General features: G+C 42.0%; 1 protein-coding gene across 1 annotated transcript in view; it reads left to right on the top strand.

The window, feature by feature from the left end:
• The window catches only part of CAMK4 (calcium/calmodulin dependent protein kinase IV), a 191,962-nt gene that overhangs the window by 57,993 nt on the left and 109,493 nt on the right, over nt 1-24,476 (top strand). The window lies entirely within an intron of this gene.

The following is a 24,476-nucleotide window of genomic DNA, read 5'->3' as shown; positions in this document are numbered from 1 at the left end:
AGAGGGAGCACCCACCAAGCATGGTCCCGGGCAAAACATGACTCAGGCTTTCTTCATAAACCAAAACAATTTATTAACAGTTATTAAACAAAAGACAAATGGGAACGAAAACCGGTTACTTGAGAGGAGAAAGAGAAAACAAGGCCAGATCTTAAAACAACAACCTCCCCACCCCCTATTTTCTTTCCTTCCTGGCTCTACCTCCCCCCCGGCGGCATAGGGGGACAGGGAATGGGGGAGTGCAGGTCAGTTCATCCATGCTGTTAACTGCCGCGCTTTTCTTAAAGGAGGAGGAGTCTTTACACCATTTTTCCCTTGCTTCGGTGGATCCCCTACTCACAAAGAAAAAGTCCCCAAACTTTTCCAGTATGAGTCCTGCCCGCAGGATTGCAATCCTCCCCATGGGTCGCACCAGTTTGGGCTTTACCAGTCTCGGCCTCTTAGGGAGCTGCTGCCACTCGTGTCGGCCGTCCCACGGATTCCAGATGCCTCCACGACCTCGTTGTGCATTCCATGCCCCATTATTAACAGTACCTGGTCGCGCATCCCCTGCTCCACGACCTCTCCCGGGCTCAGGCATCTCCTTTCCGACGTGGGTTTCTCCACGGACCACGAGTGGGTTTCTGCTCCGCCGAGTACACCCTGGCTGCAGGGGGGCCGCCTGCCATCTTCACACCGATTGCACGGGAAGCCTCAGCTCCAGTACACCTCCTCCTGCTCCATCTTGGCTGACCCGGTCGTTGTGGTTGTTTTCTCTTAGCTCTTAATCCTCTCTGGGGGAGCTCGGCCCGGCGGGCACCCCGGGAGTGGGGCGCTTACCGAGTCCCCCATGCGGCTCCCCGGCGCCATCTTGAGCACATGGCGCCGGCCCAGGCCTGGGCAGCCGCCCGGCCGGGAGCCGGGAGCGAGGGCAGCGCCCTCCTGCTCTCTCCTCGCTCCTGAGCAAAAAGCCCCTTTCCCGCCCCTTTGTCTCAACTTAAATAGGGCAATTCGCAGAGGCGCCAATTTGGCTCAACCTCCCCTGGGGGGGATGGGACTCAGATCTGGTGGCAAAGGGAGCAAATCCCCTCCCCTGCCACCAGAACACCCCCCCACACATCAAACTATCACACATGGCCTTGAACACTTCCAGGTATGGGGCATCTACAACTTATCTGGGCAGCCTGTTCCAGTGCCTCACCACCCTCAGAGTGAAAATTTTTTTCTTATATCTGATCTAAATCTCCCCTCTTTCAGTTTAAATCCATTGCCCCTTGTCCTAGCACTGCACATCCTTGTAAAAAGCCTCTCCAGCTTTCCTGTAGGCTCCCTTTAAGTACTGGAAAGCTGCAATAAGATCACCCTGAAGCCTTCTCTTTTCCAGGCTGAATAGCCCCAACTCTCTCAGACTGTCTTCGTAGGAGAGGTGCTCCAGCCCTCTGATCATCTTTGTGGCCCTCCTCTGGACTCGCTCCAGCAGTTCCATGTCCTTCTTGTGTTGAAGAAGCTGAATGCAGTATTCCAGGTGGGGTCTCACAAGAGCAGAGTAGAGGGGCAGAATCACCTCCCTTGCCCTGCTGGCCACAGCTTCTTTGGATGCAGCCCAGGATATGGTTGGCTTTCTGGGCTGCCAGTGCATATTGCCAGCTCATGTTGAGCCTCTCATCTACCAGCACTCCCAAGTCCTTTTCCTCAGGGCTGCTCTCAATCCGTTCTCCGCCCAGCCTGTACTTGCCTCGACCCACGTGCAGGACCTTGCACTTGGCCTTGTTGAACTTCATGAGGTTCTCACTGGCCCACCTCTCCAGCCTGTGAAGGTCTCTCTGAATGGCATCTGTTCCCTCCAGTGTGCCCACCATACCACACTGCTTTCTGTTTTCAGCAAACTTGCTGAGGGTGCACTCAATCTCACTGTCCATGTCTCCAACAAAGATGTTAAATAGCACTGGCCCCAGTACTGACCCCTGAGGAACACCGCTCATCACAGGCCTTTGCTTGGACATTGAACTGTTGACCACAACTCTTTGAGTGCGACCATCCAGCCAATTCCTTATCAACCGATTGATCCATCTGTCAAATCCATGTCTCTCCAGTTTAGAGACAAGGATGTTGTGTAGCAGTATCAAGTGCTTTGGACAAGTCCAGATAGACGATGTCAGTTGCTCTTCCCTTATCCATCAATGCTGTAACCTCATCATAGAAGGCCACCAGGTTAGTCAGGCAGGATTTGCCCTTAGTGAAGCCATGTTGGCTGTCACCAATCACCCCCTTATTTTTCATGTGCCTTAGCATAGACGCCAGGAGGATCTGCTCCATGATCTTGCCAGGCACAGAGGTGAGACTGACTGGCCTGTAGTTCCCTGGGTCTTGTTTTTTCCCCTTTTTAAAGATGGGGGCTATGTTTCCCTTTTTCCAGTCAGTGGGAACTTCACCAGACTGCCGCGACTTCTCAGATATGATGGATAGTGGCTTAGCAACTTCATCCACCAGTTCCCTCAGGACCCGCGGATGCACCTCATCAGGTCCCATGGACTTGTCCACCTTCAGGTTCTTTAGATGATCTCGAACCTGATCTTCTCCTACAGTGGGTGATTCTTCATTCCCCCAGTCCCTGCCTTTGCCTTCAGTGACTTGGACAGTGTGGCTGGAGCTCTTGCCAGTGAAGACTGAGGCAAAGAAGTCATTGAGTACCTCAGCCTTCTCCATATCCTGGGTAGCCAGGTCTCCTGTCTCCTTCTGGAGAGGGCCCATGTTTTCCCTAGATTTCTTTTTATCACTGACATATCTATAGAAGTTGCCCTTGATGTCCCTGGCCAGATTTAACTCCATCAGGACTTTAGCTTTCCTAACCTGATCTCTGGTTGCTCAGACAATTTTTCTGTATTCTTCCCAGGCTGCCTGTCCTTGCTTCCACCCTCTGTAGGCCTTCTTTTTGTGTTCTAGTTGGTCCAGGAGCCGCCTGTTCATCCACGCAGGCCTCCTGGTGTTCCTACCTGACTTCCTCTTTGTTGGGGTGCACCGCTCCTGAGCTTGGAGGAGGTGATCCTTGAATATTATCCAGCTTTCTTGTGCCCCTCTTCCCTCCAGGGCTTCATCCCATTGTACTCTACCAAGGAGATCTCTGAAGAGGCTGAAGTCTGCTCTCCTGAAATCCAGGGTAGCAACCTTGCTGAGCACCCTCCTTGCCTCCCTAAGAATCTTGAACTCCATATGCTGCAAATGCACTTGAAAGAAAATGATATGGTTGGCCTAAAAAGCTGACATTTACAGAATGCCAGTAGGTAGGTAAAGACAGTGGAAGAGGGCAAAGTTTTCTTGCTAAGTCTATTGTTAGTAGTAGAAGATCAAGTTAAAATGGTTTATGCCTTACTTACATTTACATGTGGCAGCACAAGAGAATTTCTGTACTTGTACAAGAGAGGATGGGCTTAGGGGTGAAGACTGTAGGCAGCCTGTTAAAAGTAGATTGATATTGTTACTTTTTGCATTCTTCTTTAAAAGCTGGATTTTTTTTTCAGCTTGCAGAATGTGTTTACTTTTATATGACTAGCAAGCAGATGTTCTTTAAGGATGGTGATTTTTCAGGCATATCTGATTTAAAGAAATCTGCTCACCTTAAGTTAGCCACAGTAGCATCTGTCAGACCACAGACTGCTAGGTTGCACAACAGAGGTGTGTACGATTGTCATGGTCCCATTTAGACCACATTTTAGTGAAGTTGCCATGAGTTATGCTCACATACAAGCGTGGGGTTTGATACTTTAGCCTGATGCAGGTGCCACAGATGACATATTTTGTGTGGATTTTTTTCCCCTCGGTTGCAGAGGGGGAAATTTCGGGGGAAATGCGTAACATTTGAAATGGCATTGGGTGTAACAAGTCTGTAGCACTGTTTTTTCCACACTTACCACTCTTGATGCTGCATTGAGCTTTGAAAAATTGGCGTGACAGTTAATTCTGTTTTGCAAGTTTTGCATCTTCTCTGAGATACTAATGATTGAGCTAAGCTGGAAAAAGAGAGAGCAAAAAGGAAGACTTAAGCTATTACCTGTTCTTCACTTCATTCTGTTCTTTCCTGCACTATTCTTCATTTTCTAAGCTTGAAAAGCTGTAGAGTTGTTCTCCTCAAACTTTGCTTGCAGTCTTCTCTCTAGCTCTTTCTCTCTGCAGTACCTTTTTGTCAGTGCATGTTCTGTTTCCTCAAACTCTGAAACCGTAAGCCTATCTGCATATTTTCCGTTTGCTGCTCCTTCTATTCTGAAATCCTTTTTTTTTCTTCCTTATTCTCCAACTCTTCACTTGGCTCGTCTCCTGGCCCACTCCACACACTCCCACCGCCCACTCCTCTCACCACCTTGTCTTCGTTTGCCTGTCTTCTCGCTTCAACATTCTTTCCTTCTCCACTTCCCTCTGCGTCTTGCCGTCTCTGCCTATCCCATCTCCAGAAATACAGATAGATATAGGTAATATGTGTACATGTCCTCGTCCATTTCCCCATCTGCGATGGCTTCTCTTTTTTTTCAAAGGTCTATCCTCCCTGTGTTCTTTCTGCTGCTGCTTTGAGCGGTCGTATGCTATGGGGAACTTCTCTGGTGCATGCTGCACCACACAAGGCAGCTGCTTTCTCAGCATGGTTTTGTTGCACATGTTGGTCTGTGCTGATTGGGACAGGATGCAGGGAGACGGACGATAGAGAGGTCCATCAATTTTTTAGTATTAGCTGAATGAAGAGAGTATCAAACATTGTTCTGTGATACATAGAAAGCCTCTGGTTCGTGAGGGAAGGGCATCATGGTGACATTTCTGCTGCTATTGAGAGTCTTGAGAAGAGGCTGCTGTGATCTTCATTCATCAAGTCATTGTTATATGGGCTGCAATACTCAGAAAAGGTGGGAGTAATTTCTTCTCACCACAGACAGTTACTATTATAGTTGCCTATATAAAGCTTCCTTGGTGATCAGAGTTAAAATAAAACACTTTCAGGGCATGTTTCACCTGACCTGTTCCAGACGTCCTTAGAATGGAATGAATCATGTTCCAGAATTGCCCATTTCTCTCTGTGAACTGTTAAGGGAATTTAGATGATTATCGAGGAAGTAAATATCAACATTTGACCAGAAGAGTTTTGCTCACTGTTTTTGTACAGACTCAGATGAAAAGAAGAAAATTATATTGATGCAGACAAGCAATTTAGTGGTTCAGAAAAGGTATTCAGCACTTCTCTTAGCATCACAGACTGTTACACAAATGGGGAGATAAAGCTGAGGTAGAGTGACTCTGTGCTAATGAAGCATCTGATGAGTCTGCTAATAAGGAAACATTACTCAAAGTCCTGTGTTTTAACGAGAGGTGATGTAAATATTGTGGGAGTTAAAATTAGCCAGGTGAGTTTAATACATACTGTCTCAGCTGCCGTTCTTACTCTGCAATAGCATATCTCTCTAAATTCTGTTGAACTGACATTATTTGCTTTTCACTCTTTTCTTTCCTCTCTGAAGAGAGCTAATTCCCTGGGTGCACTTGAGAATCCTGCTCTGGCATAGGCTGGGAAGAAAATTTATCTGAAAAGAGCTCGGCTAACTTTGAGACTATACTGTTGATGCTTGTGAAAGTTTTAACTGGCCTGTCAGAATACATTGTGCTGATGGCTGACATCTTACGTGCCTTGCCCAAATTCTTCCCAATTGTATAACCTCTTCAGTCCCTTTAACTCAATCAGAACGTGAAGAGTCAGTTTGTTCTAAGACTAAGATCTACTAGAGAACTAAAGGCTTTAAAAAATGAGTAAGACTGTCAATTTTGAAAGTGTTGCTATATGCTAAATGCAAAACTTTTCCTAGTGCTCAGTGAAATGGTCTTTACAAGGAAACCTTAGGTATTTTCATCATACGCTCAGATCATGTTTAGTTAACTGATACAGTAACTAAAAGATTGTCTGGGTTTTTTTTAGCAATGTGAATATGTTTAATAAGATATTACCTCTTCCTGCAAAACTTGCCATTTTAGACTGTCATTTACAATTACTGTATCGAATATGATGTTTGCTATATTATATGAACGTTACTTGAAATAACTATGGAGCCTTTTTTTTTTTTTTTTTTGACTCATGCATAAATTTCTGAAATGGAACCCGAACAATTTTCATTATAGTGCTGTGTAGCACTGCAGGAGTATTTGAGTAAATGGAAATAATTTCAAATTACTGCTGCGTACTGCCCATTTCTGGTACTGTGGAGTACAAGAATATCTTTGTGTATTCATTTGTAATAGCCCTCACAAAACTAAGTTTTTGAGGATAAATTGAAGAAAAACCCTGACAAGCCTCCAAAACAAAACTTCAAAAACAACTCAAAGCAAAAAAAAAAAAAAAAGAAAAAAAATTACGACTGCAGTGAAAAGACTATGAGCTCGCTATAGGCAACCATGTTGTAAATAGCTGTATTTTCTGCAGTTTCTGTAACTGAGGTGATTGTGCTTACAAATGGCCCATGTGATGGTGAACTTTGAGTAAGACCAAGAAGGTCCCCTTTGGGGATTGTTAATACAGCGATAGCCCGTAAGGCAGGGCAGCTCTGCAGTTTCAGTCCTTTCATTGGCAGGGGGCTGCCCACCATGGTCCTACTCTGTCCCCCACTCTGGGGCTGGCCACTGGAGCCCTGCACGATCTCCTCTCCTCTTCTCTTCTCTGCACTGGGAGTTGTCGAAGCGTGCTTCTCACGTGAGCTTGTCCTCCTCTTCGAATGCCATCTCTTAGGGCAGCACTCCTGTCTCAGACTAGTGGATGCATCTTTCTGATCATGGGGTAATGAAATTACAAAGCCAGACTTCTTTTGTTAGTAATCTCCTCCTTTCTTTTACTTTAATAGAAGCAGGGGGATTTCATTTATCACAGCCGGTGTTTTTCATTGTTGGACAGACTATGCTGCTGTAAACTAAGCACGCAAACTAATTACCCATAAATCTTTGTTTATGGGTAATTACTGTTAACTCTTTGCGAATTAAATTCACTCTGATAGACAAACTATGAAGCTCTGACTTTCTACCATTTCAGTTGATAGGAGTAGATTTGAAATTTAGGGGAATAATTTCACATTGTTGAATTCTAGTATGGGAGATTAATAGAGCTAACTGGGAGAAAACAAGCTAACTCTTGATCTTCTTTATGATACGGGCAGTAGACCTTTCTGATAATTGTAGGAAACGTGCTGAATGCTGTGTTCGTCCTTTAGGAACAAAATGTGATGTTCTTAGAAAATTGCATGGGCCCTTGGTGGAAGAAGGGATGAAGATGGAACTGAAGTGGTCAGTTGTGTGACACTAAATGGGAAGTCTGCTGATTTTATTTTATGTTTTCTTGATATTTACAAAATTGTGTTGAGAAGTCAGTTAGCAATAGTTGTTAATTTTCAGCAGGAAGCTAAGCACATTTGTTGAGGTGTTGGAAATCAGTCTTCACCAACCATGATTTGCTTAGAAAAAACAAACTGGATGGTGATGTCTTCTCTGTCCTTTCTCAAAAAATCTATGCTATTTCACAGGAATCAAGTGAGCTTAGAAGTTCCCCATAACTGGGAATTACTTTTGCTGCCTATGTTATTGTAGTTTGATTGCAGTGAAGTAACACATATATTAAGCTATAGTGTACTAATCTAGGATAACTTCTGTAATTATTATTACCAGTAACTACCAGCTAGAATATATGTCATATGTGTGGTGAAATCATAGTCTGAAGTACAAGCTTGGAGCTCATTACGGTCCTGAATAGTGTTAACTGTATTATCAAAGGTTGATTACTCTGATCATTTATCTTCATGATGATGCCTTTGAACAAGCAGCAAATGTATCTTTCTTCAGAATTGAATGGTTGGGATTTACTCTCTTTAGATTTTAATTTTTCCTAAAGCAAGACGCTGTATCTGTCTCTGTTGCCTCACAAATAGTAATCAGCATGTCGTGCATTTTTCCTCTTGCCATCCGTATTTGATAGCTTGATACTGGCTGGGTATTGTCTGAATACCTGCTAGATTTTTCTAAAGATGTCTTCCTGTTTGCCCAGTTTTCTTAATAGTCAAAAACTTACTGGCTAGGTTGAGTCAACTCTGAACAAGTAATCTCAAGAGCCAGTGTGGGCATGGTGTGTTTTTCCCATAGAACATCATCGTGTTCGAGTGTGGGTGGGTGTTCGAGCCTCAGAGATCCCCTGTTCGTCAGAGGACAGGCTGTGCCATGCCCTCTGGTAGCACGATCCGCTGTCGGTCCTGAGGGTAGCCTAAGTTTAGCAATGTGTTTCTCCTTTGAATTTCAAATACTGGGCAAATACCAGTGAAAGGCGGTGATATGATATGGCTGATAATTCTGTTTTACCTGGAAGAGAAATAATACATCTGATTATAAACTGCATTCAGAGCAAACTCTTTTATGCAGAACGTGTATTCTTTTACCATACTTAAATACTGTGTCATAAGGAAATTACCAGAGGTTGAGGAATTATCCATGAGCTGTTCTGAGACTGTAACATGTTACCTGCTATGAAAAGAGATATTCTCCACCAGAAATGTGTGTATGTTTGCTAGGAGACAGCAGGTTGCGGTAAATGCAACTGTCCAGGAAATCAAACAGATTTCTAGAAATTATGACAGTGGCAAAATACTTATCACTAAACAGAGTGAAGGCAAGTTTTCTTTAGATTACTTTTTGTGGGGAATAATTCAGTAGTTGAAAGTGAAAATGAAATAAGTAAAAAAAAAAGCACTTTAACTGGGTATGTTGCACTTCTTTCTACTTCCATAAGTAGTACTCACCTGTTCTCTCACCTTCTTGTGGCCCACACTAGCATTTTGGTTCCCGTTTTACTCTGGTGATGCAAAGTAACATGCATTGCTTTCTGTTAAATATAGGATGAAAGAACCTCTGCCTAAAAATCGTGTACCTAGATTTTAAAGTGCTGCCTCCAGTCCTTGTGTGTTGGTGAGATATTTTGATTTCCACACTGCAGCAAAGAATGGATTCAGCTCCTTGCAGTGTTGGGAGTTCACTGTTGTGTTTGCTGCTCTTGGCTGTACTTCTGTGAAGTGAAGAGGATTCATTTGAATTCATGGGCAGTGAACCATTGAGTGGAATCTCAGTGAGTCAATGCAGATTCCCAAGCAGGGGCAATATGGTCTCAGACCAGTTCAAAAAAAGGATAATGTTTGACTTGATACAAATAATAAAGTTCATCTTCTCTCATGTGACTGGCAAAAGGGATATTTGTAAATGTACTTCAGTTTTCCTGCTCATAAACGCACTAGAAATATCCTAATTCCATCCGTCCTGTTTCTTTCCCTTCTTATGAGAGGAGAGGGAGGATTTGGAAAAACAAGAATGTTTTTTGGAATTGCGACATACTGAAGTTACTTGCTGAGCGTAACTTCATAATATTTGCCCTGCACAGTTACCCTTTGAGAGCAGTCCAGTGACCAAAACTAAGAGCTGTTTCATGACCCAGATGAATCAGCCGGAGAAACGTGGGTCTTCTGAGTCAGGGTGACCTTTCCAGGATTTCTTTCCCTATTTCTCTCTACGGTGTTTTACCATATGGCCAGGCTATCTCAGTATCTCTGTTGCAGCAGCATCATCATTTCATTTGTCTGCCTGTAGCCAGGCCCACCCTGCTGGAAGATTAGCAGATGGACTATGTCAGAAGTTGGCGATTTTCACTGGAGGTGCAATGCATGTATATTTAAACACCTTGGGTTTACCTTTCACAAAGGCCAATATGCCATTTCTTTAGAAGTCAGTCTAACTTGACTTCCCAGAAGAACTCAAATGAAAGAGAATAATTCAGCACTTGGAAGTCAGTTTCTCAGGTAATCATGTCCCTGACACAGACTGGCACAAAAATTGTATTTTAACAAGGAGAGTTTTTGCCTCAGGGCAATAATCTGGGAAATTTACTTAATTTTCTATTATTGTAGCTCGACACTGCAAAACAACTCCCACAATAAGTTTAGGTCTTATTGGAGCTATTTGTGAGGTCTATGATGAGGTGGGTTTTTTTGCCCTTTGATAAAAGCTAAGAGATATCTGAACTACATGTCTCATTTCTTTTTCATTTCCTTCTTCTGTTTGTTTTTTTTTTTTTTTAAGTCTTAGTAGTGCCATATTAGAAGAATGATGTCGCTGAAGGAAGATGTCTTGCTTTTTACTTTTGGAGCAACGAAGGCATAGATTTAACACTCTAATTATTCATCTTCACAGATTTTACACTACAACCATGCAATTAGGTCTTAGTCCTGTTCTGTTGCTGATGGCAAATTCACCCTGTAGATAAATTTTGCATTTATGCTGCTCCAGAAAGGCTTACCAAAGACAAGGGATTTCAGAAGGGCTCTGGTTGTCTAAATGCAGCCATAGGGGGAAATCCAGAAAAGTTGGAGTAAAAACACAGGATAGCAGCGTGTTGTCCAGGTACGACACTTTTTTCCTAGGGGGACTGACACAATGGCTTTGAAGAGTCCTATTCAGAAAGGAAGCCGTTCTTTTGAATATGTGACCTGAAACTCCCATGTGGCTTGTAACAGCCTGTGACTAGCTTCATGTAAGAACAATGGTATATAACAGATAGAAACATTTCTCAGTAACACCTGCTTTGAAGTGGATTTACTCCTTACCTATCTGAAAGATTATTAGATACAGCTAGATGGGTGTTAACTTAGTATTTCTACACCCTGGAATACCAGTTCCGGCCCTTTAACATTAGGCTGCTTTGAGTGTGTTTTGTTCCTTATCTAACTGACATATTTTTCCACATTGTGCAGTCATTGTCTATATGTACAACTGCATGAGATCACCATGTCCCACTTCTGACCTAAACTATTTTTCACATCTACATCAGATGTCCACAGTTGAAAGCCTATTGTATAACTCAGCTCCTCTTCACTCTTTATGTCCTACCTTAACTTCCTGCTGTCTTTGAAAGGAGATACAGAGGGTTCCTAACCTTCCCAAGTAGCAGTAGAAGGCATTCGAGGCTGCCTGTCAACTCTAAAGAGTGCCAAACTTCTCTTTCACTGTGAAAATGGTGTCTGAGAGTAAAGCTGTTATTGAAAACTTCTGTTTTCCTGTAATTACTAGAAAAACATCTTAGTGATGTCCTTCTGATGGTTTTGTTTGTTGCTTTTATTTCCATAACATTTTTCCCCAGGGAAACAGAAAAATCCAGGATTTGTCAGCGTAATTTGTTGAAATGCGGTATGGTGTTACTCAAGCTAGCTCTGAATTAGTTGTCTTCTTCCTGAATGGGTTTACCAAGGGAAGAAGATGAGCAAAGTGCATTTAAGCCTTCACTAGCATCAGCTTATATATTGTGCATGTTCCGGTGTCCTGTGATAAAATCATGGCTCCATGGGGTGTGTGTAGTCCCTCCACCTCCCTCAAGTCATATTGAGTTTATATTCATCGCTTCCTCTTGCTGTGGCTAAGTATTTCTAAGTGCTTGAATTAGTTTGTAGATACACCCTAGTTTCCATCACTGTGAATCACATTTTTAATATAATCAGGGGCAGGTTTGGGAGAGTTGCTGAGATAAACAGCGTACATTCTTCCCAAAAGATGGAGATGCTTAGGGGAGAGAAACACAAATCGTGCGTAGTAAGTTACAGAACTGCCGATGATAGCTCCACCAGGTAAACGCAAGAAGCAGAAGACTGCAGGAGGAGAGGGACAGAGTGGGACAGAACCTCCAGTGTCCTTGAGGCTGTGATCTGCATTGTGCACAACACTTATTGGATTCTTGGGTGTTTATAGAAAATGTGATATAAGCTGCTTGCACTAAAGGGCGAGGGCTGCATTTAGCTGCAAATACTAGTATTTTGTCAGGTGTAACCGCATGGCTTTCTCATCAAGACAGGACGTAGTCCTCCACAAATTTCTGTGATCTGTCTTCTTGCAAGTTTTTCAAGTTTGTCAGTGTATTCAGTGTTCAAAAAGCATTAGTGTTGTTTTGTTAAAAACGTCACTTTCCTGACTGAATTTCCAAATTTGCCATTGCCAACAGATTTATTATTAAGTCAGTGGGGAAAAAATGTATTTCCAAAGATTAGAGATGGAGGCATAAGGAAAGACTGCCTGAATGAAAACCTGGATGAGCTTCTCAGCGTTATAGTGAACCTCAAAAAATTACACACTTTTTTTCCTAGAATGTAACAAATAATTTAAAATTATATTATACTTTGCCTTCCTTTTTGAAGCCAAAGCTTTAGAGAGCCTAAACTTTATATAAAGTTCTTTATCTAATTGACGTATGTGATATATCTTTTGCAAGGAAAAAATATTATCAACTAGATACTTGCACATCATATGAAAATATTGTAAATACATAATTAAGCAATCTGGATGGATGGTCTATTGATCGCAATGAGTACTGTGCATACTCTGCTAACTCTTCGAAAAAGATTCGTTCTTCAATTTTGGATAGGTTTTGGTAAATCAGACTGTGCACAAAGCCTCAGCCCAGAAGCAGAATTTCAACATATATGAAGCTCACTAAGTTTTCAGATTTTGGCTTCGGTAGTTGACAGCACATAAAATCTCATTAATGGCATTTTCTCTTAAACATCAAGAAAATAAATCATGGCAGGGGGTGGCAGATGTACATGATATCTTTCACAGCTTGGCTCTTATTCAGAGGAAAGTGCTCTGCATAGGAATGTGATGCTCGATCGTCTCCCTGTGGGACATAAAGTGTTGTGCAACATGGCTGGTCAGCCCACTGGAAGAACCTGTTGGTCTGACAACAGCCTGGTGCAGGTCTGTGTCAAAGCCTTCCTCCCTGCTTGTGTATCACAGCTTTTTTCACGGGTCTGGTGGTGTCAGGCTGTGGCTGATGTGGATGCTGAAGCCCACACTGTGCAGGGCGGGCACCAGCTATTTGCTTACATCGACAGCGAATTGTATGACTGTAACCAAATTAGTGCTTATAAGCACATGAACCAGTGCATAAGCATAACTGACCACACTTGTAGTACCAAGCCTCTCTCTTAAAGTACAAGGGGATCTTTTTAAAAATATGTTTAAAAGACAAATCACGAGTTTGTAAACGCTATACAGACTGTGTTGCTTAACTGTGATTCTATTTTACATTCTAGTAAAGCTTAGAAGTGACCATCTTCAGATGTGTCATTGGAGTATGCTGTGCTTGAAGTTTCACTGCAATGAGGAGAACATGGAAGAATTAATTTATTTTTAAATCTATAATGCACCATTGTGCTGAATTCTTTATGTACAGGAGTACAGACCAATGTAGATTAGATTAGAATCAGTATTGTGGATTATGGAGCACTCTGACAGCTAAAAAGCCTGTCCTTTAAAAATAGAAATTGCAGCTGTTGGAAACTGCAGTCTTTCTCTAATATAGCCGTTTATAAAGAGTGGCTTGGTCAGTGGCAGGTATAGGGACCTTCAAGAAGAGATAAAAGGTGTTCGTGGACTAGAAGGTCTGGAATCTTCTCCTGGAAAACAGTAATTTCACTCTTGTAACTACAGAAAAGAAATCCCTCATGCAAAGCGTTGAGTAGTGGTGACACTGTCTTGAAAATGTAATTCACTGTACATGCACTGGCTTGCATATGCGTGTCATTAGTTACCAGGATAATCTGTGATCACTGTCACTGAGAATGGTTTCTGTGACATTCTGGACATCCTACTGAAGTTCCTGTAGGTATAAATATCTGCATCGGGAACTGTCAAATGATAGGAAGATACAAAATGGAGTTTCACAAAAAGCAGAAAAAGCAACACGGAACAGAGGACACCACAGTAGCTCTGGGAAGAGAGAAAGCTGAAGGTGCATCAGAGATTAAATTTACCAAAGAGGAGATTTGGTGCTAGGGGCAAGAGGAAAAAGAAGAAAAAGTTAAGTGAAAGTCCTTTACTTAATAGAGAAGATGAGCAAATAAAACATTGCGTATAGAAAGCTGGGGTCTTTGTAAAAGGTTGATAAAATATTAAAGGCCCAATTAGAGCAGATGTTGGAATACTTAGGTAAGTCAGAAGTGCCGATGTCAATAGTGAGTTGCTGATGTTCACCCTAGAATGCTGAAGAAGGAAACTCCCAGGAGCAAAACCTGAGTGTTCAGCTGTTATCCTTGAGAAGTGACTCCTGGCAGGAGTCACTAGGTCCCAAAAGCCTAGAAAAAAGCAAAATATAGGTGGCCAGAAAAAGTGTGGAGGGTGATTGAGTCCATAGATTGTAGTTCTGTAAGGCCCAGATCGATACCTGGAAAAGTATTGAAACAAGTTATTAAATTATCAATTCAGAGCGCGGTAAGAGAGAGGCAGGCAATACTGGTGAGGCTTGAGTCTGTGTGTGACTCAGTGAGCACTTTTTGTTTATTTTGGTTTGCAGAGTGTCTGTGGCCTAGGGGCTAAGGTGGACATGCTAAATAGGGTCTAACTTGACTTGACTTCTGATGAGATTCCTGCAGGGTTGTTGTACTGGGTTTACGTGGCAAGGTGGGTTTTTTTTGGGGGGACGGGGGGGGCTGCACAGGTAGTTTCTATGAGAAAACACCAGAAACTCCCTCCATCTCAGACAGTTAGTTGCAACTGGCTCTGAGGTGGACTCACTGCTGGCCAAAGCTGAGCCCATCAGTGTGATGTTGGTGATGCCCTGGTGAAGACCATGGTGACACAAGTTGTCCTCCTGCAGCCCATGGAGAATCCCATGCCAGAGCAGATGGGTGTGCCCTGAAGGAAGCTGTGACCTCAGGGAAAGATCATGCTGGAGCAGGTTCCTAGCAGGAGCTGTGGCCCCATGGAGAGGGCACCATGCTGGAGCAGTCCGTTCCTGAGCAGGTGTACCCTGTGGAAAAGACCCACACTGGAGCAGGGGAAGAGCATGTGGAGAAAGGAGCAGCAGAGACAAAGTGTCCTGAACTATCCCTGCCACAAACTGACCACAACTCTCATTCCCCATCACGCTGCGCCACTCAGGGGAGGAGGTAGAGGAGTTGGAAGTGAAGTTGAGTCTGGGAAAACAGTAGGAGCAGGGAAAGATAATTTTAGTTCTGTTCTTATTTCTCACCATGCTACTTTGTTATTAATTGGCAGTAATTAAAATGAATGTCCCCAAGCTGAGTCTGTTTTGCCTGTGTCGGTAATTGATAAGGTATCTCCGTGCCCTTATTCATAGATTCATAGATTCATAGATTTCTAGGTTGGAAAAGACCTTAGAGATCATCGAGTCCAACCATCCCTAATCCCCATTAAACCATATCCTCAAGTAGCTCATCCACCCTATTCTTAAACACATCCAGGGATGGGGACTCAACCACTTCCCTGGGCAGCTTATTCCAGTGGCTGACAACCCTTTCAGAGAAGAAATACTTCCTAACATCCAACCTGAATCTCCCCTGACTAAGCTTATGCCCATTTCCTCTTGTTCTATCTCCCATCACTAATGTAAAGAGCCCTTCCCCTACCTCCCCACCATCTTTTCTCAAGTATTTATAGGCCGTAATCAGGTCTCCCCTCAGCCTCCTCTTCTCCAGGCTAAACAGCCCCAACTCCCTCAGCCGCTCCCCATAAGTTTTATTTTCCAGCCCCTTGACCAGTTTAGTTATCTCGACCCATGAGCTTTTCCATCATATTTTTCTTCACCCCTGTCCTGTTAATGGAGGAGAAGTGATGGAGCAGCTTGGTGGGCATCTGGCAGCCAGCCAAGGTCAACCCACCCCCGTCGTGCAAGGCGTTCTGGTAACTCTGAGAAGGAAGATGTGGTGACCCCAGCCTCCTGCCTGCTTCATCTCTTGGGGAGCGTGGGAGGTGGCACCAGGTTGGGTGGTAGGGAGTGCTCCAGGGTAGCTGCCTCCTCATGGCAGGGGTAGTTCAGGACTGATGCTACACCATTCCTGGTGTGTGGAGGAAATCCGACTTTTAGGGAAGGGCTAGACCTACTTAGATCTTTCCTCACCACCAGAACCAAAGTCTGCCCAGTTAGAAAGGTCGGGCTTTGTAGTTTTGGAAGATCAGACCTGACTGAGTATCTCCCCCGTGCTTGCAGTAAGTTGGCGTTTGGTCATCAAATTTACCAGGACTGACTGCAAAACTTAACTGCTCTGATGGAAATAACCCCCTTCTGACACAACCTGCAGAGAATATTGCCTTAATGTTTTCTTCATTTTCTCAGGAAACCTATTTTTCTGTTTTATGTATAGTATCAGTGTACTCCCTGCTGCAGCTTCCTCTTTCTATTGTAGCTTTTTTACTGCAATAAAATTACAACCAAGTGTGCAGGTTGTTGTTTTGATGGTGGAAAATTAGGTTTTCTGACAGTTAGAAAATATTAGAAATGATGAATTAAAAGTGCTCCCTATTACGGAAAACCAATTGTTTCAGTTTATCTTTTTATTTCAACAATATAGTCTCTGTGATAGAGAATAGATGCAAGTATGATCAGAATTATTAAAAAAAAAACATTATAAAAAGTGTTCATTTAGGAAGCATTGGCGAAATATAATACACTCCTCCAAACTCTCTTGCGTTGCCTGACTTTCAGTCTTGGCTCTTATGATTAGAAATGGCTGTCCCACCTGGTTTGAAAAAGAAAATATACAGAGTAGCTGGAAAAAAGATGAAGAACTTTTAAACTTGCCACATATTAAAATTTTATTTGTTGTCCTTTGGTAAGATTCCTGGCTGGATTGGCACTGTACATTAACTTCTTGGCAAAAGCAACCTATTTCAGAGAAGCCATTGCATAGGAGTTGAGGATTCAGCACAACACTAACCTCCAAGGAGAAGGCTGTGTAGCTTACCAAAATGAGGGCTCTTCAGGATAAGCATGGGCACAAGAGCCTGCAGAATCCCAGAAGTGACTTGATCTAAATTAGCTGGTAAAGAATTTTGTTCAAAGCTTGGTTTAGATATGCAGACACGAATAGCCGTGAAATTTTCCCTGTCAGATTAAAAAAGGTTACTTTTTTTTGTATTGAGCAAGCTGCTAGTAGTCAGATGGCCATAACCTCCCTTCTACTTCCCTTCCCTTGACCAGGAAAATCAAGAGTAATTACAGGATGTGTGAAGCTGTTCATACTGCCACGTATTGCCGTTTAGTGCAAGGCCAGTTTGCCTTCTGCACCTGGAGATTGTCGCGAAGAGCAGTAATCAATGATATTGACACCTACTCAAAGTACAGACTGTTTAAAACACTTCCTGGTGAAGGAATGTGTCACCAGAGAAAAACAGGCAGGCAATTCTGCAGTGGTCCAGGAAGGAAGGTCTCACAGCACACTTTCGAAGGTTTTAAAAAGTTTTTTACTGCTCAGTGCTCTTTCTCCTGGCATGCACTCTTCATTAACATCAAATAAGCAATGTTTATCCTTCATTAGGATCTTTTAAGGGGGAGGGAGTGGGGGTTGAAGTGCTGCTTGTGAGATAATGGTTTAAATGATGCTTAAAATAAGGCATGTGTATTTCCAGGAGAGCCATGTCTGCTGAAGTGTTTCATACGTCAGGCTTCATGTGCTGCTTAGGAAGGGATGGTAGCCACACGGCATGTCTCATAGACAGAAAGCACATGCACCGAATCTGTGGCTGTGGGAATATGCCTGAGACTGCCAATTCAAGGATTTGGACCTGTGTCTTGCACAGGTGGTCTAAGCACCTGGTTTTGAAAATTTGCCCCGATGTTTCCAAAGTTCAGTACCAAGGACAAAAATCTGCATCCTGCAGGAAGCAGGAGGAGTTCACTCTATCTGCTCTACTACCTTATTTTCTTTGCTCTCCCTGTTTCATTGACCTGCCTAAACATGAGCAGGTAAGTACTCTCCTATCTCTGAAAAGAGCAGTCTCAAAGGAAACTCCATTCTAAATAAAATATTAAAATCTATTTCTGAATCTGTTGGATAGCAAGAGCTTGCATGTCGAAAAATCAACCTGACACTATTACAAGTTCATTGTCAGCCAACTTTCTGCTGCAAGTCTTTTCAGACTTGGTAGGAAAGAAATTGGTTTTCCCATTGAGAACTCTCCTGCTGTTTTAGAGATGCAATTGTTCTTATGTGTGGTCTATCCCAATTTTTTTAGAGAGGCTAAAGGCAAAAGGAGAAAGACTGGATGTTCCTTCTGTACATTTTTCTTCCACAGTGCTGTATGAAGTACTCTGATCTTCACCTCAAATCTCCATTTCAGCAGTCTTGCTTGAAACTTTGTTCAGGAACCAGCTTTCTGAGAGTTGAGTTACACCAAGGAGAGCAATATACAGGCAGTAAAGCAGTAACCTCTGAAATTCAATGTAGTTCTAGTTTTACTTCCATGTTTTCAAATGGAGGTCTCGGTGATTCTTTCTCTTAGTGAGTCGGGGTCGGCTGTATTCTTCCATTCAACAGAAGTCAGGGAAGCCAGATTCATCAAAATACTTTAAGATACGCAGTGTCAGCGGTCTGTTTCTCGTCCTCGATGTTTACCCACTAGCTAAACATAGGCTTAAGAAGTAGTATTTGAGGGGATAGAAATAATCTAATGTTAACAAGGGTATTATAGAATGCGGCTAATTCAACCCATAGCTGAATTCCCACTGTTTTTAGAGGTAACAATGCCAGGTGTAATGAAGTGTTTAGACTCCTTGTAGGATAGAGGTCTTTTTCTATAAGTTTCATTACCATTTATTTAAAAACAGCATATATCTTTTGCTGGGAATGTGCTTATGTAAGGCTCTGTTTGTTTGCTGAATGCAGTGAAGGCTGAATATCGAAAATACATTGTTGGTCTATTGCATTGCCTTTGCAGGCCAGCCTGAACGGGAATCGATTGCTAAAAAGTCCTTTCATCTCAAATATTAGAAAATCAGCACAGCAGCTAAAAGTCATAGAATCGAAATCTGGAAAGGTATGAGTGTTTTTCTTGTCAAAATCAAACCAGACAGAACTCTGGAATGCAATGGAGTTAGCTTTCCTTTCCAGAACTGTGTATGTTTTTTCTACCAGCCTTGCCTTCTTCAGAGATTAGTTTTATACCTTATAGAATGTGGGAGTTCAAGATTTCCCACCCCCACCGTTATGTTCATTTTATGAAATTTTCCATTCTCTGTACAAGTTGTGAAATAATGAGGGGGAAGGGAGGGCTGCAGTTGCGCATAATTGCCTGCAAGTCCTGTATACGTAGATACTGATGTTTAGAAGAAGCTTTTAGATCAGATTTTAATAATTTTGTAATTACTTGTAAATTCACTGCAGAAAGAAAGATTGTTGTGATACACTTTGACTGGAAATGTGAGTTATGATAATTTCCAAATTTACATGTACATGCTTTTTAAAATGAAGGTAATAGTAGTAGTGCCATGCAATATGCATTTTTAAAATGCAGTTTTCATTTGTATGTATGTCAATAGCTTTGATAATGATTTTTTTGTTCTGTCTAGTCTTTAACTTCAAACAGGGCATCCAATTTTGAAATCTAGGAACATTAGTTTTATTCCTCTAAATCCATTTTGACCTTCCAGTGTATATACAAGAAAGAGTGAATTAATGTATTTTAACCTTATACTTCTGTAAACTGTGTAAAAAAAAAATCAGTATTCTTTGTGGAAACCAATGCTGGACTTTAATCTGTTACTACAGGTTTGGTAGCACAGATTTCCATGGCTCTGTAATAGGTGCGGTTTCCTTGGGATCATTCATGTTTTCACCTGGTTTGTTTGGACAAACAAGGTTGTGTAATCACTCTTTGACTGCATGAAGCACAAACTAATTTATTTTTCAAAAATCAATTCAGAATTTAAGGGATTTAATCCAAATCAAATTTACAGGAGATTACATTGAGGACTGTATTTGTACTAAATTGATTCAAAATGCAGTATAAAACCCAGGATGAGTGGGCATCGTATGGAGATGCTGACCTACTTTTGAAAGGACCAATTTTCCTACTTCCAGTGAAAATACTGTCAGTGACTGTTTATTTTATTATAAAAACTGCAGCGCTAGGAATTCACCTTTCCTACCTACCTGTGACCAAATAAATGTCTGGCTGTATTTCATTTTGATTCCCATTCCTGTTTCAGAGGCAGAGGCTTTTTGTGGGTGCAGGGGAGGAAAAACTTTTTCCAACCTGGTGCAAATTCTGTATCTTTTCTTGCCTTGGCTTTTCTCTCTCTGCTAGTCTCCAGCATAGGTCCAGCTGGATCCTGTAAATTCCATTTTCTCCTGTTTGTGCAAATTCCGCCGATCGCTTCCACCTCCTTAACACCCCTCCTGGGTGTCCCTGCCTTCCTTCCATCTGTGCTGACACCACTATTTTTGACTGCGTGTACTGGAAGTGTGACCATGTCTTTTCTCTCGGCTTTGCAGTCTGGACTCCTTAGCACAGGCAGAGCGCTAGAGTGCTGTCACTCAATTTCCAAAATAGTGTCCTTCTGAAATAATTGTGAATTCAATAACACCTGAGGATAATAAGAAGAAAAATAATCCAGAATACTTAACAAAGTGTATATGAGAGTGGGAAAAAAGTTTTACATGTACATTTTTAATATTTTAAAAACATTTTTCAAATCTGTGTAGAAAACAACACACATGCAGAGATCAGTCATTGAATTTTAGTTTCATGTATTAAGTGGTACTTTTAATACTTTAAATTTTTCATACAGTCATTGGACTAATGGCTGAGTGAGTTTATCATGTCACTGAAGTATTTGTACTGCAGGAAGACTAGTTCTGTGCTAATTCTGTGTGTGTAGCAGCTGTGATACATTCCATGCACGGGACATCATGAGATTTCTCGTGAGTTGTCACTGTCCTCATTGTAGGCAGCATCACATGGAAGTGAGTGTTTTTATTGTCCATTATGACCTAGTAGTTAAGATGTATACGTTATTTTTCATTTTTTTATATGTTCAAAACTGGATATAGAAAGATATTTGCATAGTAAAGCATATAGCATACATAGTGAAGTGTTGTTTTGGTATTTTTTTTTGTTCTTTAGCATGTTCAGAGTTATACGTGGGCTTTTAAAAGTAATTCTTGTAACAGAATCATTAAGCAGCTTTCCAGACAGAAACATTTATGTCAGTAAAAGATAATGACAATGTTTTTGACAATGTAGGAATTCTAATTTTTCCTATTCTCTAACTTGGCCAACTATTTATTCCCAGAATAAGCCTTTTTTCGTATTGTTCCAGCCAACTTCAAATAATTTGTGTTTTGAGTTCAGGCAGCCTGTTCTCGGCAGAGATGCAAAAAAGCAACAGCTGGGTGCTCCTTTAAGCCTAATTTTCTTTAGAAGTGAGTAAGCGCACACTTACATACATAAATATATATAATTAAACATTTCATTTAAATATAAGTGTAGGTATGTATGCAAAGATAGATAGATAGATATGTATGTATGTATAAACCAACTACAAAGAGGAAGAGCTGGCAGGATCTATTCTAAATATGCCAACACAATATAGTGAGTAATCTTGTGATTGGATTCATCTGGAGTGTGTGAGACTTAATTTCTGGTTTCTAGTCTGAATTGGGAATGGGTTGCTTGTCAATCACAGACTGCAATGTACTTCTGCAAGTGATTATTAGCTGCTTGGGCTTAAGGTCCTCTCGTTTTTTTTCTGTTGAAACTGTTCATGCTGTAGGATTAAATATTCCCTAGTGTTGGTATCCCTAGTAAGGCACAATAAGTGCCTTAACCATTGAGTGTAGGTGATTTCTTTCTATAGCACCATTAATATTTATCATTCAGATGAAGTGGAATACCACCTGCAGAGGATGGGACACTGAGAGGCTCACAGTCCATCTGTCTGGCCATAAATTTCATGCCTCTAGAAAGTGACATGTTGTCCCAAGAATTTTTGGGTTCTGCGTGTTTGTGTTTTCTGACCAAATGTATGAATGAAACATTCCAGATCAGGTTCTGAGAGTCCTGTTGATGGCAGCCAATGTTCGATGTTGAAAAACTTAAAATTTAAGGGCAAAAGGTTACAATTAGCAGCTCTCTGAGCTTTGCACATGAGATTTTTGCACCTGAAACTTCTCAGTGCTCTTTGGTGATTAGAGCTTGAATTGCTCCAATTATATTAGTGACCTTCAAAGTCATACATGCTCAGGAAAGCTGTGTGTGCTGATTCAGCAGAAGACCCCCTGAGCTCCAGCAGGAAGCTAAAATAAGTAAAGCAAAATGCCCTTATTTGCACAAGGTAGTTCTGTTTGCACATTAAGATCCACAGGCTGCTTTTCCCCTCCCCCCTTTTTTTTTTTTGATGGGAAGAAGCAGTGAGATCCCGTTATCACCAAAGGGACAAGGAGTCAGGTCTCTGCTGGTAATGGATGTCTGCTAAGCTTTGCACCAGACATGGTGTAAGCAGGTTGCCATCCTGTTCCCAAGTCCTGGTACTGGTTTTTGACATGGAAGAGGAATGCAGTGTTAGCTCGGTGATCTCTTTCCTGGCCGGTGGGAACATGTCTGTCAGAGCTAGGCATAGGCACATAAACCAAAAGAAAACCCTGAACGCCTTCTGAAGTCTTGTAATATCTTGTCATTGTTTTTTCCCCAAATTAGGACTCCAGGGATGTGCTGTCAGGAATCTTTACAATAGGGAATAATTTCTAAACTAGCCCTTTTGTGTGTTTTGAACAGTGACTAATGAGCCTGATGGCAAACTGCTCGTCTGGACATACCTTCACAAATTCCTGTCTCTCCAGGCAGTCATATGCCTCTTTCGAGGATTTTGCTACCTCTCTTCCCATGTTGGGTACAGTCAAACGAGCTGTAAAAGGTGGTGCTGTGGCACTGCTGGTGGTGTAGCTCTCCATCTCATCACTAAGCCAGTTCTGTTGAATCATCAGAGGTGTTCTAGTGGCTAGATTTTTATTCATGCAAAAGACTTTGCAGAGCCAGGTTACAAACTGGTGAGGCAAACACTGACAATAGCGTTACTGAGAGACAGCGACTGCCCTCCATCGCCCCAGCAAACACCTGGAGGTATGTGCAGGGGTGATAATTATTTATTTGGATCATCAGCTGCACAATTCATCTCATTGTGCCCTCAGCCAAGTAAAATAATTTCTAGAAGGTTTGCTGTCTACTTAGTAAGAGCATATGTAGACTAATGAGTTTAATGTTTATATTGCACTCTGAATATGTGAAGCAGGGTACATGAATGATTTGCAGTTTATGCAGTGGCTTCCTCATTACAGTGCTGTAGTGACACACTGGAGATATAAACCTTATCACAGCAGGTCCTTAGAATTTTATCTTTTAACATTTTGATTGTACTTAAAAGACCTTTTTTTTTTTTTTTAACATGGTAATTTTTTTGTGTGTGCTAAATAGAGCCTTTTGAGACTTGGCCAAGGAGAGGAGATCTAATTATGTTCATGTAATGATTCTGCGAGTCACTGAGGCGTGCATTACTCCCACACATTTATCAATACACTGTTATGAGATACAAATCATTTTAGCATTCGAGATGAAGTGAAGATTACTTTATGTGTGTTTGATGCACACAAGCCCTGAGATGATTGAGCTGCGTAACCCTTGCCATAGGTGACCTTTCCTGATGAAGAGATCTTTCTGAACTAAATCTTCTCAATCAAATGCCTGTTCTTGTGCTCACTCATGCACTCATAAAAATACAGACATGCCTACTCATAGAGCATTATCTGGCACCTGTACCTGTGCTGAGGAGGGAGAAGTGCAGAGCGTGCGTGGTGGTTTTGTACAGCAGCACACCCAGAGTGGTAAAACTTGTGTCACAGCTTTATTGCTGTAGTCAAACATGGCTATGCCATTCCACTGTTTAAAGGAAAGCTGCTTGTGTCATTCTGCAGCTCATGGTTGTCTCTTACAGATGTACCGAGATGAGTTTCTTCTGGTTCAGAGAGATCTGTAGTGCAATTTGGGGTGCAGTGTACATGAGATCCTTTCACTGTAGAGCAGGTGTGTGCGGTTCTGTAATGTATGTTATTTGGGAAATGGTGTATGATAATGGAAGTCCCTGCTAGCTTAAAAACCTGCAGCTGTTTGGAAGAGCTGAGTCTTAAGAGTGGGTGACAAATCTGCTGAGGACAGGAGGCTTCCAAAAATGCCTTAAATCCAATGGTGGCACATAGCCCTTCACTGCATCCATTTTAATGGTGGCTGACACTGGCTTGCTCAGCAGCATCTAAAAGTAAGTGTGGTAGAATATGAAGGTATCTGAATGGTTTGTAACCATTATGGTTTTGCCAGATGTTTTTCCGCCCTTTAGCTAATTCATAGAGTACAGGTCCTGTCCTTGACCGTAACAAGTAGAGCACAGCAAGTAAACTCAGCAGCTGAGCCTGCTTCTGGAGACTGTCTAGCCTAACCTTCCCACTCTGAGAAGTGCCTTCCAACCAGCAAAGCCATAATTTTATGGTATAAGTGTTCAGATGTAGCACATTCAAGTGAGTACACCTTGAAGGCAATCGGAAGATGTAAGCCCAGTTCAGTTTTGCTATGAACAAGGCCCACCAGTTTCCACTGAATTAACCAAAAGTGCTTCTCGC

This window comes from Tauraco erythrolophus, chromosome Z (assembly GCF_009769465.1).
Source record: "Tauraco erythrolophus isolate bTauEry1 chromosome Z, bTauEry1.pri, whole genome shotgun sequence".
NCBI classification, from domain to species: Eukaryota; Metazoa; Chordata; class Aves; order Musophagiformes; family Musophagidae; genus Tauraco; species Tauraco erythrolophus.
The sequence above is the reverse complement of the archived record's forward strand: the minus strand, read 5'-3'. Positions and strand labels throughout refer to the sequence as shown.